Source organism: Stenella coeruleoalba, assembly GCF_951394435.1.
Source record: "Stenella coeruleoalba genome assembly, chromosome: 1".
NCBI classification, from domain to species: domain Eukaryota; kingdom Metazoa; phylum Chordata; class Mammalia; order Artiodactyla; family Delphinidae; genus Stenella; species Stenella coeruleoalba.
The window spans coordinates 128,777,828-128,793,343 of NC_137169.1; the positions used below are offsets into that span (position 1 = coordinate 128,777,828).

Genomic DNA, 15,516 nt, shown 5'->3' on the forward strand with positions numbered 1-15,516 from the left:
TGGGCCTCACTTTGAACTCAGAGAGCTCAGCAGGAGCCTGTCATTGTAACTGCAATCTGTGACCACTGGAATGAGTAAATCAGTGAACAAATACCTTAAAAGGGAATTGGGCCAAGGATGGTGTCCTCGTCAAATCTGCTCTAGCTAACAGTGCCATGTGAGTTAATAAGCGGGACACAGCCTACTCCTCCCTCCCAGAATATTTTAGTTGATCAGGGAGCCACTCAAATGCTTTGCCCTTTGTAAATGCACATCACCTTCGTGACTCTCACAATGCCTCCCAGGCTCTTTACATCCCAGAATGCCTCTGTACAAAGGTGCACGTTATAGTCCCAACCCGCCTCCACTGCCGTGGTGGGAATCCTGCCAAGCACGCCACCATTTCTGTCTCAGGGCAGAAGACAAATTATATGCAATTACTCAGAACCTGTACCTCTTGAGCTCACCCCACAAGGTGAGTGGGAAGCTCAAAGTCATCACTTAGGGTTCTGCAAATACAATATTAAACTGAGATGCTTATATTGGTTTCTGTAATTCAAGAGCATTTATTTTGGTAATTTAAGTGGCAATGGAGTTATCCCAGTTCAAACACACATGACCTTTACCCTCAAGAAGCTGCAAATTAGGATAACGTACATACTGCCAGCTGTGAATATCTTTAGCATTCACAGGACTTAACTGGTAAAAATAAATAGGTACTGGATTCCATGAGAGCCACAGAGGAGATTTTACAATCATTTTCCATTTCCATTTTTTCATTTTCTCCCTGGAAATGTTCTTCAAAACATTCCAGAGTTCCCTGGATGCAGTTTGTCTCATGAAGAACTTGCATTTCTTTAAACTATATATAATGGTACCTATTTCAAACACCCATTTTATAATTAAGAAATGCTAACATTTCTGAAATATTTGGGTAGGGCAGTCTGCTTAAAAACAATCTCCAAGTGTTGTGTTTTATAATTTAGGAAACAGAAACCCACGATTGTATTTTGGAGGAAAATCAGTGTTGAGTCTGAGTAAATCACTTAACTTGTTTGGGCCTTAGTTTTGGCATCTGTAAAGTGGCAACAACATTCCTACTGATGTTAAGATTAAATGAGATACTACACGTTGGGCACTTTTGATCATCAGGACAGCTCGACATCAGAGAAGGCCCAGCTCCCGTAGGAAGAGACACCATGGGGCCCTGGTCACCTGGTCCCTGAGCCAGTGAGGTTTCCTGGGCTGGTGACTCTTCTTGGCCAGTTGATGGTCCACTTTCAGAAACTTCTGGCGTCCTTAGCTCTGAAAATAGATGGCACTAACCACAGAAATGCTTCAACCACCTCCTGCTTGGTCTAGGGTACATTTTATAAGGATTTGCACAATTGGGATATTTTTAAAAAGTGACTAAATGTATTTATTAATTTTACGTACTTTAAGATGATGAATGACAGCAGCATTAGTCTATAGCCTCAAAGAATCTTTTCTTTATGGTGCTGATCCAGGGAATTTGCTCAATTTTTAGGGAAGGGAGACAATCTGAATCTCCTCAGACCAAAACATGCCTTTGGTCCTTTGAGAAGAAAAGGGAGAGCATCATGGGCCTGAAAATCCTCAATTAATGAATAAGAACTTTAGAAAGATACAAATGAAGTTTAAAAAAGATGCTTAAAGCCAATCGTAGTTAACAAAATGATGCCTAGAGGAAATTTTAATTGGTAGAAATCAAAAATTAAGTTAAAGAATATGTGCCTTTAATAAGCTAGTGAAAAAACAGCCCCCCACCCCACCAAATCTATTCAACAAAACTTCCTGCCTGAACAGCATTATTAAAAAAAAAATAGAATATCTGAAACAAGGAACAGTTTGTATTAGTTTGAGTTCTAATAGGAAAGAATAAGACTGAGAATATCATTGAGGTGTTTTCATCAGTCAAATAAAACCATCATTAAAGAAAGGTGCTACCATTTTTGGTGGAAGGTAATCCTTCTAATCAAAGTGAGTGGCAGCCCACAGATAATCACAACCTATTGGTAATAATTTAGAGGAAAGCATGGAGAGGCCTAAATCATGTTATTAGGAAATGACTCTTGCTTCTCGGGCTGGATTTCAACAGGAGCTTGGATCCATAATCTTGCCCTAGCTTGAATTTATCTGATTTTACATCCCATCACTTCCCAGCATCCTTCATCTGTCCTAGTCAGGCCTGGTCACTCTGTGTACTTCACATCATCCAAACTTTGTTCCCACAATCGCATCTTTTCTTGTGACCTTCCTTCTCTCTTGAATGCTCTCCCGTTTTGTGTCCTCCAAATAATCTTTCTCGTATTTTATGGCCTCTTTTAATTCCCATAACCTCCATGAAAACTCCCCCTCTTGGAATAGCTCATAGTGACCAGACTTCTGTGAATTCATACTGTGCTTTTACTCAGTAACATAAATCAGGGGCTGTTTTCAATATGTCTTGTAGTTTCTCTTTTTCCTCTGAAACTAGATTGTTGTTTTCTTGAAATTCTTAGAGCAGGGATTATAGATTCTATTTCCCTGATTCCCTGCCCTCCTTCCTCGCGCCCTGTGTCCAGCCCACTGTCAGACAGGTTGTAGAAATGCATGCGTGGATGCGGTGGTTACTTCTTTGACTCTCGGGGGCAGGCGACGGCACTGACTCGGCAGTTCCCTGCGTCGTCGCGGGACGTGTGCAAGGACAAAACTTTGGATTTCCTGCTGAGAGGCCCAGAATGTCAGCTCATCCCACGGGAGCAGTTACTGCAGAAGAAGGTGGCTCAGAGGGAGGATAAGTTGGCAATGAGGAGGAGGGAGTGGACGGCTCAAACCCTCAGGTGCAGCTGAATTCGAAAAGGGTAGAACATTTGGGCATTTCTTTGTGAGGCTTGTCTGACCAGACAAATTGTGAAAAATGATAAGCTTTGGTCTTGCTAATGGTGTTCTCGGGGCAAATATGGGCATTTCATCCACGTCCCCGGGCGTGTGTGGCAGCCGTAGGGCCCTTTCTACTTGGGAAGAACTCTAGCTCCTTCCCAGGTCCTCCTTTTCTCCTGGCACCACCTGAATTTCTTCGGCATCTTTCCCTCTCTCGTTGCGTAGGGCTCTTCAACAGTCAGTCCGATGTTTATCGTCTTTTGGGATCAGTGCCATAAATCTCCCTCCCTGTCTTAGGTCTTTAAAGCCTCTTTCCGTTGATCCCGAAGGAAGTTTATGGCTCTGATGGCTCTTCTCCAGCTTTCCTTTCTCAAACCCTTGAGAGGCAGATGCAGTTATACAAAGAAGAATTCATGATCATCTAGGCAGTGGGTAATCATAAACGCAGCATGGCCCTTACACACGAACGAGAACTTGGGATCCTGAGCTCTCTTTGCTAGCAGGCACACAACTTTATTTGTGACTTAATTTCTTCTGTGAAAACCAATTTAATTAGCCCTTGGGTAACAAACAATCAAACAAAACCAAAAATCATGTCAGGAAAACATGAGTTTTTGTTTTGTTAAGAAAATTCCTGCTCATTCTAAGACCTGGGTCAATTATCTTCCATGCGTAACTCTCCCTGCCCTCCCCACCTCTGTGTAAACCCCATACCACAAATCATTCATTCGTCCATCTATTTATCCCTTCAGTAAGTACTGAAGCACCTGCTCTGCCAGGCAGGATTGCCAGGCACTGAGGTTTCAAAGTTAAACAGCCTTCCTGACGCTCACAGCCTCGAGGAGCATCTGCACCATTGCTCCTGGGTAAGTGGGGCACACGACCCAGAGCCTGGATGCTCGGTGCGACACCTTCTGAACTGGATCTGCTTGGGAAAGGTGTGCTTAACCTCTGACTCTGTGTTCTCATCAGTAAAATGGGAAGATAATACCACCTAAGTCTCGGCATTTTTGTGACAAATAATTAAGATAATGTGTGAGATGCCCTTAGCACAGTGGCTGGCTCAGAGTAAGCTCTACAGTTATTAAACTTTATTAGCCTTGTTACCATTAAATGTTACGATGGAGGTGTGTTTGGGATGGTGTGGGAGCGTGAAGGCACTCCCAGCCCTGACGGGGAGGGAGAAGAGAAAGGAAGCCTTCACTGGCAAGTTCTGAGCACATACATACTTGACCAGGCAAAGAAGGATGAAATGAGAATTCAAAGCTCACAGAGCAAAGAGCAACAGATTCTTTAAAATGCCTTTTTTCCAAGTTGCAACAGCGGTCAGTTCCTACTGGTTTTAGAGGAGGTGAATTAAAAGGACATGGATTTTAACAATTCAACATATTCATCTTTGAAGAGAAGAAAACTTACACTCCTCTCCTGAATTACTAAGATTTTTAGGGGCCCTATCCATTCTGCTATAATGGAATGCTTTCCTAAAAGCAAAGAGGAAGTCAAATTAAATATATCCCGGAGGGCTGCTCTGAGAGCGCCCTTGGGTGTCCACGTGACTATGTTAGAGGTGAGAGCCCACATCTTTATGAATCTAAGCTTCCTCTGGGAAATGGTTCAGGAAAGAGCCAATTTATATCAAATTTCACTTCAACATGAATAATAGGGTTTCTGTGCATTTGTTTCTTGGATGGAAGTAACGTTCCCCTAACGGAGAATGTAGATCACTTATCCTCAAGACACTACCATCACCAAAGGGGTTACTAAAGACCAAGCCTTGCCTTTTTCGTTCTGAGAATTTGGCCGGGAAAATGGGCCAACTTTCTGTACTTAATATATGCACTATCAGTTTCATCTTAATTTTAATAACTATGGGACAGGCTGAATACACACACATACACACAAACGGTTCTCAAAGTTAGAAACTGCCACTTTGAACTCACCTCAAAAACACTTCATTCATTATATTGGTTAGTTAATATTTATTATCTACTATACACGACATCAAGTTGGCTATTGAAAAATTTGAGGGAACATACTCGCTTTAAAACAGATGTTTTCCTGAGTTTTAGGTATCAACCAGAGTGATTTCATTCATTCATCAGAAATTAATATGTGCTTTGCCACTTTGAATAACAAATATACGGGTACCTCAAATTTCCTTTATAACATAGTCTTGCTATCAGCATAGGATTATCAAAAAATGTTAGGGGAAGTGGGTGGGAGTAATATTATTCAGAGATTGATGTGCAACTAAATTAAAGTCAGGTAGACAATGAAACAATCATGAATATGCTTTCCAAATGATCAAATATATTTCTTTGCAAATAGCCTGTTTGTTTTTGGAGGAGTTATATTTACTACAGTGCTTTCTTCCTCTATACAGTTAGTCTCCAATAGATTACCATCCCACGTGAAATAATCTGTGGTCCAGTCATTACAATGTGAGAAGAAGATAATAGCCATGATCCTTATGCCTTTTTAGAAGGAAAGAATTTTTCTATTTTTATCAAGGTTGGGAAAATAATATACATATAACCCATAAATATACATTATGAGTCACAAAAGTGTCAAGGAAAAATAAAGTTAAAACAAGTACGAATTTCAAGTCAGGTATCTTGATATTTAAATTTGTTCACATATGAAATCTCCTAGAGTGTGCCTAGTTTTTGGCTCTCCCAAAAAAGATTAGCAATGGATTCAGTGAGCTGCAGCCTCCTTTCCTAAAGCCAGTATAAGTCAGTCGAGAAGAAAATCCATACTGTATGAGAATTTACACACTCCATTTTTGAAAAGAAAAATTAGGAGAAACTAAATTCATGTTATGTTGAACTAGACGACATCATGATATTCACTTGCATAATAGTAGTCTTCAGTTTTGTTGATCACAACTCTGTTTTTAATAGATGGAACCAATGCCAAAAGTTTTTCTTGAGTAAAAAGCAAGCGGAATAACTCAAGAAAACGATAACAAGATGCAATCAACTTCATTATTCACTTTGAGTATTCTGGGAAGTTAATTGGTTTGTAACGTGGTCATCTGATTTCTAAAATGATCTGTGATCGACTTCAGTGACATTCTGAAGAGAACGGAAGTGTGTCAGGTAGAGATGATGCTTCTCCGGGGGGAATAACTAGGATGTGTCTCGGTTTTCCTAGAACAATGTCAGTTCAGGCTGTTGTGCCAATGTAATTATGAATAGTGCTTCCTTTCCTTCTCAAAGTATCCCAGTTGAACAATAAGTAGTACACTCATCCGTGTCATAACCAACACACGACATTACGTTCACTTCAAATATCTCCATGGTTTACAGAATTGGAGAACTGTGTGGGTGGAGCTATACGTGGAAGTCACCCAGTTCCCTTAGTCCAAGCTCTTCAGAGCAGGAGCGTGTCTTTTGCGTCTATTTTAGTTTCTCACCAAGCTTGGCTCAGAGCCTTGTTTATAGCAGACCCTTGATAATGGTGGATGAATGGGTAAATAGCTGATTTTAGAAATCAGTTTCCACAAAGTCCAATATTGTAGCAAAAGGCAAGGATCACTTCAGGGAGTTTTTTTTTGTTTTTTTTTTTAATGATGAGAACTGATTTGACAGGTAGCCAAAAAGCTGTATGATTTGGTTAGCTAGTCAACTCAGCGGCAGACTTCAACCTGCTTATTTCCCTCTGCTGTCTGTGGTTTAACACCAACCAATTAATTCACTTACGCCTGCAATCCAGGAGCCCTGCTCCCTATCGCTGGTTTCCGTTCTACTTTGGACACATGAAGAAATGTGTTCTGACATGAAGAAATGTGTTCTGAAGGTGAAACTCTATGTTACATGATTTCTGTGAAGCCGGTGGCGATGACCTCACATTAAGAAATGAAGAGCATTAATTATAGTTGGTGAAGCAGAAATCTTAATAATGTGTGAAAAGATGAAAGGAAAACAGATTAGTGAACTGAATCAGACCTGATTTCAGTGATTGAGATACATCAAAATAACATTTAAGAACCTTTTCCTGTGTTAGTGCTATATTTACTCCTTCCTGAATGCTAATTAGCGGAAACTCAGTGAAAAGTGACGGGGCTTTTTAAAACTGTGATTTGAAGAGAATGTCATTCTGGGTGCCTCTTTCCTGAAAGTCAAATGGAGAGCCCAGAGAGACTGCTGTTCAGAGAAAGATGCTGTGCCCTTGGCCAGTGCTCTGTTCCCATCAGGAGCCCGAGGATGTGGGCCGGTTGGCGTCACCCTTGACATCAGCCTTCTGGATCAAACACAACCCTAATCCTCTCAGAAACCGTGCATGACTCTGTCATCCACAAACAACCCCAAGTCCCTGCCGAGTTTATTTTTCTTTTCTGTTTTGCTCTCTTAAGTTAATGAATTTTGTTTAAGTTTATTAGCATAAAGAAGAATTTCCTATCACTTGCTAGATTTACTGTGTTTCAATGAATGGTTCCCACCCTGAAAATCTGGGACTTTCTGAACAGGTTCCCTCAATCAGGCCATCTATTCATTTACATGAATGTTCAGACTCTTCATTTAGCCAGAATAAAGAGGAATTTTGTTGTTAGACCCATCTGCCCACTCCTCAAATCCCCTGTCTTCTATTACACAGTCACCGCCCTTTTCTTTCTAGAGGTGTCGCAAACAGTCATAGGCACCAAAGTTTCAGGGTTGAATTGGAAAGAAGTTCCTGTTTGGTTTTCAAAACCATTCTTGATGATGGCTAACATTTTTTATTTTTGCCAATTTGGACCACAATAACAAAGGAACTCCTGCTAATTATCACTACATCCCCTTCCTAATTGGTAATCTCAAACCTTTCTTTAGCATGAGAAATGGAAGACTCTGATGAACCCAAGCTCTGATGTTTCCTATATATTTGGCCTTGAGCAATTCAGGTAACCTCTTTAAGTCTCTATTTATCTTTAAATAAAGATAATAATGCCTCTTAGCGTGATTATGAGGGGGAGAAACTAGAGTTATTAATGTAAGTAGTAGAAAATGTGACAATTTTTTTTTTTTTTTTTTGCGGTATGCGGGCCTCTCACTGTTGTGGCCTCTCCCATTGTGGAGCACAGGCTCCGGACGCACAGGCTCAGTGGCCATGGCTCACGGGCCTAGCCGCTCTGCAGCATGTGGGATCTTCCCAGACTGGGGCACGAACCCGGGTCCCCTGCATCGGCAGGTGGACTCTCAACCACTGCGCCACCAGCGAAGCCCGAAAATGTGACAATTTTTAACCTCCCACCAAAGAAGACCACAGGACCAGATGGTTTCACTAGTAAATTCTACCAAACATTTAAAAAAGAATTAACTCCAGACCCCCCTGGCAGTCCAATGGTTAAGACTCCATGCATGAAGTGCAGGGGGTGCGGGTTCGATCCCTGGTCAGGGAACAAATATCCCACATGCTGTGCACTGTGGCCAAAAAAAATAATTATTATTATTTAAAAATTTAAAATATAAAAATAAAGAAAAGAATTGACTCCATTTCTTCTCAAACTTTTCCAAAAAAGTGGAGAGGAGGGAACATATCCAAAATCATTTTATAAGATCAACATGACCCCATACCAAAGCCAGACAAAGACACCACAAGAAAAGAAAACTACAGGCCAATATCCTTGCTAAACGTCAGTGCAAAAACCACAACAAAATACTAATAAACCAAATCCAACAACATATGAAAAGGATTGTACACCATGATCAAGTTAGATTTATCCCAGGGATGCAAGGATGGTTTGACATATGAAATTAATCAGTGTCATACACCACATTAACAGAATAAAGGGAGAAAAATCACATGATCATCTCAACTCATGCAGAAAAAGCATTTGACAAATCTCAATACCATTTTATGATAAAAACACTCAAAAAACTAGGAATAGAAGAAAATTACCTCAACACAATAAAGTCCATAAATGAAAAGACCACATACTCAATGGTGAAAAACTGAAAGCTTTCCCTCTAAAATCTGGAAAAAGGCAAGAATTCCCACTCTCGTCACTTCTATTCAGCATAGTAATGGAAGTCTGAGCTAGAGCAATTAGACAAGAAAAAGATATAAAAGTCTTCCAAATTGGAAATAACTAAAATTTGTCTGTTTGTAGATGACATCTTATATGTAGAAAACTGTAAAAACTCCACAAATAACTTGTAAAACTAATAAACAAAATGAGCAAAGTTGGAGGATACAAAATCAACACACAAAAATCAGTTGAATTTCCATACACTAACAATGAACAACTAATTAGAAAAGGAAATTATTAAAACAACCCTATGTATAATAGCACCAAAAGTATAATTCACTTAGGAATAAAATTAATTGAGGAGCTGAAAGACTTGTACACTGAAAATTATAAAATATTAATGAAATAAATGAAAGAGGACACAAGTTAATGAGAAGACATCCTGTGTTCATGGATTGGAAGAATATTGTTTAAATGTCCATATCACTTAAAGCTATCTACATATTCAATATTATTCCTATTAAATTCCCAATGACATTTTTTTCAGAAAAAAAAAAAAGCTAACATTTATACAGAATCTCAAAGGGCCCTGAGTAGCCAAAACAATTTTGAGAAAAAAGAAACCTGGAGGCCTCACAAGTTTGATTTCAAAATATACTACAAAGTAATCAAAATAGTATGGTACTAGAATAAAGACAGGCATATAGACCAATGGAACAGAATGGAGGGCCCAGAAATACACCCTTGGATCTATAGTCAGCTGATCTTTGACAAAGGTGCCAAGAATACATTACAGGGAAAGGATGGTCTCTTCTCAACAAATGGTGCTGGGAAAACCAGAAATCCATGTGCAGAAAACTGATATTAGACTCTATCTTACACCAAACACAAAAATCGAACTCAAAGTGGATTAAAGACCTAAACATAAGACCTGAAACTGTAAAACTCTTAGAATAAAACATAGGGGAGAACACCTCTGACATAGGATTTGGCGATGATTTCATGAACACAATGCCCAAAGCACAGGCAACAAAAGCAAAAATAGACAAGTAGAGCGACATCAAACTTAAAAATTTCTGCACAGCAAAGGAGACAAACAACAGAGTGAAAAGACAACCTATGAAATTTCCAAGAAAATACTTGCCAACTCTCTTTCTAATAAGGGATTAATATTCAGAATATGTAAGGCACTCCTACAACTCAGTAGTAAAAAAAAAAAAGCTAATTAAAAAAGGAGGGAAGGACATGAATAGACATCAAGTAAGGCATACCCTCTCAGAGCCTTAGATTCTTCATCTTTTATAGAAAGAAGTTGGACTAGATGGTTTATGAGAACTTTTTAACTCTTTGATTCTCTGTTCTGCATTAATAATTCCAAATTTAGGAGAAGCATCCTGGCACTTATCAGGCCCTTCTCATGTAATAGGTAAAACAATATGAAGTTGCCATGTTTGCAAAATATGCAATTTCACGTGGTTCTGTCTAATATTTCAGTGTCATGTACTTCCGTGTAATGACTGAAAGAGAATTATCTTAATATTCCTTTAGAGGACACCCTACACTTACAATGGAATATTTTTCTAACATCATGATTTTACCATAAGAGTTAAAAAAGAAAAACACCACCCAAATAAACTTTCCCAGATGCTCTATTTTTCCCCCGGTTATTGCCTTGATTCGATTACAGATCTTGCCTGAAACTGATTGACTGCAGAGCAATGCCAACCGCAAAGTTTGCTCTCAAAAGCATGTGAAGAACAGGACAAGCATCCAGGCCCAGTCCGTTCTTGCTATGGATGATAAAGATGCCTTTCAGAGGGTGAATGAGGAAGAACTGATGGTGTTAGTCTTTCAGTTTCAAAGGAAGCAGCATAGTAGATTATTGTATCAAAAAATATATTCTTTTTTTAAAAATTAATTAATTTATTTATTTATGGCTGCGTTGGGTCTTCGTTGCTGTGCGCGGGCTTCTCACTGCGGTGGCCTCTCCCGGAGGGCATTATGCCAAGTGAGGCAAGTCAGACAGAGAAAGACAAACACTGTATGATCTCACTCATATATGGACTCTAAAAATGTTGAACTCAAAGAAGCAGAGAGCAGAATGGTGGCTGCCAGGGGCTGAGGAATGGGGAAAATGGAGAGATGCTGGTCAAAGGGTACAAACTTTCAGTTGTAAGATGAATAAGTTCCAGGGATCGAATGTACACCACGGTGACCATATATAGTTAATAATACTGTATTCTTGAAAGTTGCTAAGAGAAAGGATCTTAAATGTTCTCACCACAAAAAAGAAATAGTAATCATGTGATGTGATGGAGGTGTTAGCTAATGCTAAGGTGGTCATCATTTTGCAAAATACAAGTGTTTCAAACCAATACACTGGACACCCTAAACTCACAGGATGTTATATGTTAATTATATCTCAACAAAGCTGGAAAAATACTAAGAAAAATACAAGTGAACAAAATTCAAAAATACAAAAAATAATACAGATATGGAGAATAAAATACAAAAGTTCAATAGATCTATAATAAGGCTCCGAAATGTATACTCCCAGCTTGCCATGTTTCTTGAACTTCAGACTGGAATATTCACACTAACTAATAATTGTACTTGGATAATCCATTGAACTTACATGTATTCATTTATTCAACTAACAAAAATTTAAAAAATAAGATTCACCAAATTTAACTTTTCACGTACTCAGATCTACAGCTTCTCCCAAACAATCATAAGATCTTACTGCTTGAAACTTTGTTAAATGAAGCCCTTTCTCTACATCCCGTTTCACTATAGAAGGTAGCTCAAAGTGCCCTGCCCTTTTGTCTGTATCGCTGCAACAGCCTCCTAAATGTGTCTTTATGGGTCCAGTCTTGCCCTGCTTTGAATCCATTTTCTCCTTAGAAGCCCAAGTAATCTTCTAAAGTGCAAGCGTAATCATGTCACCTCTCTGTTTGAACCCTATCAAAGACTCTCCATTGCTCTTAGGAAGAAAAGCCTAGGTCCCTGACACGGCTTCCAAGGACTCACTTCCGCTGACTCTGCAGCCTCAGGCTTACTCCGCCCTCCCCGGCCCCCACCCCCGCCAACTTCACATGGCCACACTGCACACCGCTGCAGCCCCTTCTGCTGACATGCCCCCTGCTATTCCAGCCCTCCTGACACAACCTCATGTCTGTTCGCCTTTGAATCTCCCCTTAGGCTTTGGGACTTTCTTTGACCTTCTGCCTTTAAGACTGGGCAAAAATGCCCCTCCTCTGTGCTCCTCTAGAGCCGGCACTAAGTTCCATCCTAACACGGACCCAGGAACTCTCCTCCTCTGTTGACCTACATCCTCTATAACAGCGGTCCCCAACCTTTTTGGCACCAGGGACCCATTTTGTGGAAGACAATTTTTCCACAGACCCCGGAGGCGGGGGCGTGCAGGGGGATGGCTCAGGCAGTAATGCCAGCGACGGGGGGATGGCTCAGGCAGTAATGTGAGCGATGCGGAGCGGCAGGTGAAGCTTCAGCTCACCTGTCCACCGCTCACCTCCTGCTGGGCAGCCGGCTTCCTAACGGGCTGTGGACTGGTACCAGGGTTGGGGACCCCTGCTCTACAAGACCCTCAACTTGCGGGCAAGTGCTGTGTCTAATCTACAGTTGTATTCTCAGTACCTAGTCCAGGGCACAGCACATAGTAGGTATTCATCAGATATTTGTTGAATAAATCAAAAGAGTAAAGTAGAGAAATGAAATTAGTCCACATTAGTAATAATTTTGGTAGTTGAGAATAATTTTCCTATTTCTTTCACTGGTTTTCTTCCTAAATCACTAAACTCAAATTTTATGTATAACCATTTCTAGAAGAGGCTCCATTTAAATTTTGCAAAATTAAAGCTGAATAACTTCTGTTTTAAAACTCAGACGTGGCAAAAGGATCTTTAAATACAATTTAGTGAAGAATTTGGAAAGTGAGAGATATTGGTTGCCCTTATATTGAAAAAAATATGTATTTATAAAAGGTTTATCACAGTCCCTGGCACAGAGAAGGTTCTTGATAGTGTTAAGTGAATTTGTCTTTCTGTGCTGTCAAAACACTAATTTCTCCCAACTTCCCTGTTTTCTCAGCTTCCCTGTTCTCCAAAAAGGAGGGTGATAAAAACCACTCCTCATGTACACACACACAGAAGGAAGAGGCATGGCCAAAGACAGAGATATAGCCTTGTTTAGTTCAAATGTTGAACCTTAAAAAAGAACAAAATAAAAAAATTTAAAATTCAACTACTATAGGCTATGCTTCAGAAATGGGGTCCAGAGGAGTTTGTGTGAATTTCTGTCACTCAGGTGAGATGGCCCCTCCTCAGAGCCAAGTTAACTATGGCTAGCTCTGGTGGGGACGATGCAAACAATAGTAAGAATAATTGAGGATGTCATCAATACTAGAATTACAACTAGAGGAATACCTGCCACAGAGGGAAAGTATGAATACATGGAACTTTGACCTTGACTGCCGCAGGTGTTTACCTGCAGTAACACATCTGGGGAAAGAGACCACAATTCAGGGTGATCAGCACAGGTACTTCTGTGTTCATTATGTGGGGTGTGTGTGTGTGTGTGTGTGTGTGTGCGCGCGCCTGGCTTGTGGACATCTTAGCGTGCAAGACACAGTCAAGCCAAATGAAGACAGTTATCAGAGGATGAGGAGTAGAGATACAGAAACAATGGTTTTATTTTTCTGTGCAAATGTGCAAAAGCCATAGTCACACACAATGCAATTGAAAATAAGAAGACAGAGAAAAGGGAGTGTTTTTAAGTCAGCTATGACAAGACATCGGAAAACAGAAAAGCAACTACTGACAATTACAGTGACAACAGAGCCATCAGAATTGTACAGAGAAAGAGATGGTGAGTGATTCTTAAATATATTTGGAAGGAAACATGTTACACTTGGAATGACCTGTAAGTATATAATTATGGATATGCCCAATGGGAGCAAATGTGAAAACTGTACATGTGGTCTTTGGCTGTATCAATTTTATGCTTACTTCAGATAATATGGGAATGCAAATATTGATGGGAAGGTTTTCCCCACGTCTCTTGCCATGAAATCTAGCTTTGGAACAGATCAGCTGAGATGGCAGGATGGCACATACTGTGTGGAGGCGAGGGGAGCAGGGAGTAGAAAGGAAAGACTTCAACATGAGACTCTCCCAGTTAAGTGCCTGCTAGCACTCCACAGGATAAATTTGCTGCATAAAATCTTCTATTATTGTTGAAAAATAAAACTGAAGATATTTCCTTTTCTTTTATAGTATACTACTTTGTAATTTTGATTTCATGGTATAGTTAAGTTTACCTTGGTTATTTCCAAAGAAAAACAAGTTTCTTAAAACAATTGGGACTAAATGAGTATTGGATATCACCCAATGGATAAATTACCCTCATATTTTCAAACCAGGGCAGCTCCTAAAGACACAAACACATTTACAAAATGATATTTGGTGGGCCATTGTTATTATAGTTGCTTTCTAAATTAATTCATAGGATCAAATTAGTTTCCCTTTAAATGAACACAAATAATGGCTCCTTTGGAAGGTATATCCACACAAGGATATTTAGCATAAATGATAACATGCAGTGTGGAAGCAATAAAAATATTAGCAAATAAAGTTATTTTCTAATTACTATTTTATATACTCTAAGCAAGAATATATTAATCTTTGCATACCTTATTAATTTACTTTGTAGATCTGTCATTTCAGGTATTTATTTCTTAAAAAAGTCATAATGCCAAATATACTTTGATTATAATAGGTACTATGCTTTTGTTCTCAGATAGTTGAAGAGGATAAATTTACTTGCAAATTTTAGAAAAATATGCCTCCAAGAAATTCAAGCTTTATAATTTACATTTTTAGTGTATGCATATACAATAATGCTTATTTCTTTATTGAATATGCATTGAAAAGCAATTGAGATTAGTCCATTTGATAGAAATGTCGATAAGCTCATAAATCTGTAAGCAATTAACAAAAAGTTATTACTTGTATAGAAAATATTGCAGGAAAAAAATGGAGAAAGGTTTTATCTGTCATTTTTTCTGAGGAAGGAAGGTTTTTATGGAATTGTAAATTATACTGGTGAGGTATATAACTTGAGAATTGATACCAATTGTATTAGAAAATTTTCTTTCTAGATTTTGAGGGATTTCATGGAATTTCCCACTTTCTCTTTATATATATTTTTAACTTACCAGAGAACTGGCAACACTTCATCTGAACTGCTTGTATAAGAGCATAGATGGATACAAAAAGTTTAATCAGTAATTTTCAAATTGTCATGTCATGAATAATAGATAGGAATGAAAGAACATAAATGACTGAGGATGAGGGCGAATGAGGGCAACTTATATTGTAAAAGCACACACAAGAATGGGGTGTGGGAGAAAGTTGTTTCTTACTGCAGTGGTCATTCAAATACAGAAGCGCTAAGAATGATGGCACATTTGTACTAAATACTCGCAACAGTGAGATGTTTCTGCTCATATTAAGAACAACAATTCTTTTTTGCATTTAGAGCCGGAATAGGTAAATATTTGACATACTCATAAAGTGCCTGCAATATGCTTAAAATAGTCCTTGAATTTATTTTGATTTTCAAGATGGTTTTTATTTCAAGGCATCTCTTGAAATTCATGGCTTTAAAGTTTGGGAATGTTC

The 15,516-nt window shown here is 39.1% G+C and overlaps 1 protein-coding gene across 3 annotated transcripts in view; it reads right to left on the bottom strand.

Moving 5' to 3' along the window:
* CRB1 (crumbs cell polarity complex component 1) overlaps positions 1 to 15,516 on the bottom strand; it is a 265,602-nt gene that overhangs the window by 15,755 nt on the left and 234,331 nt on the right. The window lies entirely within an intron of this gene.